We start from the raw sequence: 6,836 nt of genomic DNA, 5'->3' as shown, positions 1-6,836 counted from the left end.
GAGGCAATGGTAGAAACATAGTCTCAACCATGAAAACTGACCCGAGCAGGCGGAGGAGTTGCTTCGTTGGGTTGAATATGTCCTTCGCTATCAAATAATGTTTTAAAACATGTTTTTATTCAGGGTCCCTAATTTTCCACCTGTGGGCTGCCATTGTAGTACTCCATTCAAATACTGGTTCACTTTAAGACATAAATATCTGGAAAATTATGGTCATACAAGAAAGAATAAAACTGTATTTAGTATATAATATCAGTTTAGTTGTTTACCTTAGGACGTGCATTAACCACAGTGATAAAATAATAAAATCCCCAAATTAGCCTGCGGCATACAATCATAGAAAACAGGTGCTAAGTAGAACCAAAAAGGGTTCTTCTGCTTGTCTCCATAAATATATACAGTGCCTTCAGAAAGTATTCACACCCCTTGACTTTTTCCACATTTTGTGATTTTGTGTCACTAGCCTACACACAATACCCCACAATGTCAAAGTAGAATTATGTGTTTAGATTTTTTTTTACAAATTAATAAAAAATAAAAAGCTGAAATGTCTTGTGTCAATAAGTATTCAACCCCTTTGTTGTGGCAAGCCTTTAATCAATTCAGGAGTAAAAATGTGCTTAACAAGTCACATAATAAGTTGCATGGACTCACTGTGTGCAATAATAGTGTTGAACAAGATTTTTGAATGAGTACCTAATCTTTGTACCCCACACATACAATTGTCCTTCAGTCAAGCAGTGGATTTCAAACACAGATTCAACCACAAAGACCAGTGAGGTTATCCAATGCCTCGCAAAGAAGGGCACCTATTGGTAGCAGTCACTGAATATCCCTTTGAGCATGGTGAAGTTATTACCTACACTTTGGATGGTGTATCAATATACCCAGTCACTACAATGATCGAGACATCCTTCCTAACTCAGTTGCCGGAGAGGAAGGCATTCGGTCAGGGATTTCACTATGAGGCCAATAATGACTTTAAAACAGTTATAGAGTTTAATGGCTTTGGTAGGAGAAATCTGAGGATGGATCAACATCATTGTAGTTACTCCACAACACTAACCTAAATAACAGCGTGAAAAGAAGGAAGCGTATTTACAGAATCATTTTTTGGGGAAAACATGCATTCTGTTTGCAATAAGGCACTGAAGTATAACTGCAACAAAACCAAATATGGCAGAGAAATACACTTTATGTACTGAATACAAAGTGTTATGTTTGGAGAAAATCCAACACAACACGTCACTGAGTACCACTATCCATATTTTCAAGCATGGTGGTGGCTGCATCATATTATGGGTATGCCTGTGATCGGCAAGAACTAGGGATTTTTTTTGTTGATAAAAAGAAACAGAATAAAGCTAAGGCACAGGCACAGACAAAATCCTACAGGAAAACCTAGTTCAGTCTGCTTTCCAACAGGCACTGGGAGATTAATTCACCTTTAAGCAGGACAATAATCTAAAATACAAGGCCAAATGTACAATGGAGTTGCTTACCAAGATTACGTTGAATGTTCCTGAGTGGCCTAGTTACAGTTTTGACTTAAATCGGCTTGAAAATATATGGTAAGACTTGAACATGGCTGTTTAGCAATGCTCAACAACCACGTTGACAGAGCTAGAATAATTTTTTTAAGATGAATGTGCAATATTGTACAATCCAGGTGTGCAAAGATCTTAGAGACTTACCCAGAAAGACTCACAGCTGTAATCACTGCCAAAGGTTATTCTAACTTGTATTGACTCAAATAAATACGTTGAAAAACCCTTTTTGCCTTCCAAAGAATCCATCTTGCCTTCCAAATAATCATCACGTAACCCTTTCTTACAAAAACAGTTCTTAGGATGAAAACGTTTCTAGTCACAAACCCTTCCCACATGAAAATATACTACAGTATACTATGGTAGAAATACTATGGTATTCACTGTAGTGAATAAAGTCCTCAAAAATACTACCGTGAAAACGGTAGTATTTACTGTTGTATACTGTAATATTTATAGATAACTAAATACTGGATTGGATTGATGGGGTGGATTGATGGATGGATGGATGAATGGATGGATGGATGGTAGACACTTGATGGATGGTAGACACTGAAAGTCCCCCAAGAAATGGTTGATGCTTTTAAGTCAGGGAATATGTCAGTATCAGACAGGAAGAGTATGACGTATTGTGTTATTGTATCATGCTATGAAAGACAACCCTGAAGGGGTGTAATGACGACCCAGAACATATTCCAGTCCTCGTGATCAAAACAGACTTGACCACCAGAACTTACCTCTTCAGTTTTTGTTTGTTGGTGGGGAGGAGCAAAATGGAGTCATGGTCAGATTTACCGAAAGGAGGAAAGGAGAGGGCTGGTAATGTTCTGGTAATTATGTGAGCTGGCTAGCTACAGATGTAGGATTATAATTTGAGCCAGTTTGCTACAGCAGGAAACTAACCCTGCTGCAAAAGGAAATGTGAATTATTATGTGGAATATAATGAATTGACATTTTAGCAGGGGTTGATACATTTTCACAGACTGTTCTCTCTGCTACCGCATGGCAAGCGGTACCGATGCACCAAGTCTGGAACCAACAGGACCCTGAACAGCTTCTACCCCCAAGCCATGAGACTACTAAATAGTTAACCAATTAGCTACCCAAACTATCTGCATTGACCCTCTTTGCACTAACTCTTTTGACTCACATACGCTGCTGCTACTGTTTATTATATATCCTGTTACCTAATCAATTTACCCCTAACTACAGTTCCTTCAGAAAGTATTATCAACACTTTACATTTTCCACATTTTATTGTGTTACAAAGTGGGATCCAATTGATTTGTCATTTTATGTCAACGATCAACACAAAATACTCTTTTAATGTCAAAGTCTGAAAAAAATCCACAATATGTAAAGAAATTTGTGAAAAATTAAACACTAATATATCTTGATTAGATAAGTCTTCAACCCCCTGAGTAAATACACCTTTGGCAGCGATTACAGCTGTGAGTCTTTCTGGGTAAGTCTCTTACAGCTTTCAACACCTGGACTGTGCAACATTTGCCCATCATTCTTTTCAAAATTATTCAAGCTCAAATTGGTTGCTGATCATTGCTAGACAACCATTTTTAGGACTTGCCATTGATTTTCAAGCAGATTTTAGTCAAATGTGTAACTCGACCACTCAAGAACATTCATTGTCTTCTTGGTAAGCAACTCCAGTGTATATTTGGCCTTGTGTTTTTGGTTATTGTCCTGCTGAAAGGTGAATTAATCTCTTAGTGTCTGGTGGAAAGCATACTAAAACTAGGTTTTCCTCTAGGATTTTGCCTGTGCTTAGCTCCATTATGTTTATTTTTTATCCTGAAAAACTCCCCAGTCCTTAACTATTACAAGCATACCCATATCATGATGCCCAAAATATAACACCTTGTACTGAGGACAAAAAGTAAATTGCTTTGCCACATTTTTCGGGGGCAATATTACTTTAGTGCCTTCTTACAAACAGGATGCATGTTTTGGAATATTTGTATTCCTGTACAGGCTTCCTTATTTTTACTCTGTCAATTAGGTTAGCATTGTGGAGTAACTACAATGTTGTTGATCCATCCTCAGTTTTCTCCTATCACAGCCATTAACTCTCTAACTGTTTTAAAGTAACTCTCTAAATGTTTAATGCCTGTAACTTTGTAGTGACTGGGTGTATTGATACACCATCCAAAGTGTAATTAATAATTTCACCATGCTCAAAGGGAAATTCAATGTCTGCTTTTTTTATTTTTACCCATCTACCAATAGGTGCCCTTCTTTGAGAGGCATTGAAAAACCTCACTGGTGTTTGTGGTTGAATCTGTGTTTGAAGTTCACTGCTCGACTGAGGGACCTTACAGATAATGTAGGTTTGGGGCACAGAGATACTGTAAGGTAGTCATTCAAAAATCATGTTTAACAGTATTATTGCACACGGAGTGATTCCATGCAATTTATTATGTGAGATGTTAAGCACATTTTTTACTCTTGAACTTATTTAGGCTTGCCATTCCAAAGGGGTTGAAAACTTAAGATATTTATTATTTGTCACATACACATGGTTAGCAGATGTTAATGCGAGTGTAGAGAAATGGTTGTGCTTCTAGTTCCGACAGTGCAGTAATATCTAACAAGTAATCTAACAAACTCTTCCTGGGGTCCAGCAAAATTAAGGGGCAGTTATACAATTTTAAAAACATTACAATACATTCACAGATTTTACAACACACTGTGTACCCTCAGGCCCCTACTCCACCACTGCCACATATCTACAATACAAAATCCATCAGTTACTTGATTTGGAATAGAGTTCCCTGTACTCATGGCTCTATGTAGTACTGTGCACCTCCCATAGTCTGTTCTGGACTCGGGGACTGTGAAGAGACCTCTTGTGGCATGTCTTGTGGCGAGGTAATTGAGGTAGATATGTACATATACAGTGCCTTCAGAAAGTATTCACACCCCTTGACTTTTTCCACATTTTGTTGTGCTACAGCCTGCTACAGCCTGAAGTTAAAATTGATTAAATTTAGATTTTTTTTGTCACTGGCCTACACACAATAGCACATAATATCAAAGTGGAATTATGTTTTTCAACATTTTTCCAAATTCATTAATAATGAAAAGCTGAAAGCATGCGCAGACCAGCTGGCTGGTGTGTTTACAGACATATTCAATCACTCCCTATCCCAGTCTGTTGTCCCCACATGCTTCAAGATGGCTACCATTGTTCCTGTACCCAAGAAGGCAAAGATAGCTGAACTAAATGACTACCGCCCCGTAGCACTCACTTCTGTCATCATGAAGTGCTTTGAGAGACTACTCAAGGATCAAATCACCTCCACCTTACCGGCCACCCTAGACCCACTTCAGTTAGCATACAGCCCCAACAGGTCCACAGACGACGCAATCGCCATCACACTGCACACTGAATATCCCATCTGGACAAAAGGAATACCTATGTAAGAATGCTGTTCATTGACTACAGCTCAGCATTCAACACCATAGTACCCTCCAAGCTCATCATCAAGCTGGAGGCTCTGTGTCTCAACCTCACCCTGAGCAATTGGGTCCTGGACTTTCTGACGGGCCACCCCCAGGTGGTGAAGATAGGAAACAACATCTACACTTCGCTGACCCTCAACACTGGGGTCCCACAAGGGTGCGTGCTCAGCCCCCTCCTGTACTCCCTGTTCACCTACGACTGCACAACAGTAGTGGGCTTGATTACCAACAACAACGAGACAGCCTACAGGGAGGAGGTGAGGGGACTCGGAGTGTGGTGTCAGTAAAACAATCTCTCATTCAATGTCATGATCTTGGAACAGCAGAGGGAGCACCCCCCTATCCACATCGGCGTACATATCAGCCATAATAAATACAAATAACTCTGCACTTCGACTCGATACTGGTACCCCGTGTATATAGCCAATTTATCATTCATTATTGTGCATGTATTCCTTGTGTTATTATTATTGTTGGGAAGAGTCCTTAAGCATTTCACTGTTAGTTTACACTTGTTGTTTACGAAGAATGTGACAAATAACATTTATTTTGAAGCTTAAATTTCAAAGTGGAATTTACAAACTTCAGACATCTTTTTAAACCTCAAATACACTACAAGATTAGTGTTTCCTGCATTGAAGGAAAGTTCTTCTGCAACAGGGTGATCAAATTAATATCCTACATCTGTAGCTAACAAGATAGTAATGAACAAAACATTGTGTAGAAAATAGCTTTTAGTTGCCTGGCTTGTCCTAAATACATTTTGAAACAGATCAGGGGGTTTTTTGTGTGAAGAAAATAGAGCATGTCATTCCGTTTCTGTGTTTATTCTTAGGACAAGTTTGATGTCGGACAACAACAATAGAATGTTCATGATTTATTGCGTGCCAAAAGCCAGTAAGATGAAAGCAGATGCTTATACTGAGGTGTTAGCGGGACTTTTACATACAGTATATTACCGCAATCATGACTACCTCGGTTGGCGGAAATTAAACTATAGGCTTTTTTACTTTTCAGATATCAACAAAAGGTGGCAAAAAGTTGACAGATTGGTCAAATTGGTGGATTTTCGTCTTGGTTTGAAAGGGGTATAAGATCAGTCCCACTGTCCATGTAGTCTTATTCGTGGTGATCTAAAAGGCAAAACTGATCCTAAATCAGTGATCCTACACTGAGTAGCTTGATACATTTGGGGAAAAAGACACCTTCTGTGAATGTTCTATGAGTGAAATTCAAACCATTGGTCAATGATGGGGAACATTTATTTAAATAATCTAACAACATATTCATATATTTGTTCACATCTCTGATGAAATTTCAAAGAAAAAAAACAACAATTGCAGTATCTCTATATTTCATTGTGGTTATATTCCACTCATATCTATTCCCAGTATAGGTTAACCTGTCTGGGCTAGGGGGCAGTATTTTCACGGCCGGATGAAAAACGTACCCAATTTAAACAGGTTACTACTCTGGCCCAGAAACTAGGATAGAAAACACTCTGAAGTTTCTAAAAGTGTTTGAATGATGTCTGTGAGTATAACAGAACTCATATGGCAGGCAAAAACCTGAGAAAAAGTCAACCAGGAAGTGGAGGATCTGAGAATTGTAATTTTTCTAGTCCCTTTCGAAACTACAGTATCAGTGGGGTTTACGTTGCACTTCCTAAGGCTTCCATTGGCTGTCAAAAGCCTTCAGAAAGTGGTTTGAGCATTTTCCTGTCACTGGGCAGAGTATAGGAGCTCAGTTACTGAGTGGTCTGCCTGGCAACAAAGTGATTGGATATGCGCGGTCACGCGAGCTCACCG

The sequence above is a fragment of the Salmo trutta genome, chromosome 13, assembly GCF_901001165.1.
Source record: "Salmo trutta chromosome 13, fSalTru1.1, whole genome shotgun sequence".
Classification (NCBI taxonomy): Eukaryota; Metazoa; Chordata; class Actinopteri; order Salmoniformes; family Salmonidae; genus Salmo; species Salmo trutta.
Note: the sequence above shows the minus strand (reverse complement) of the source record.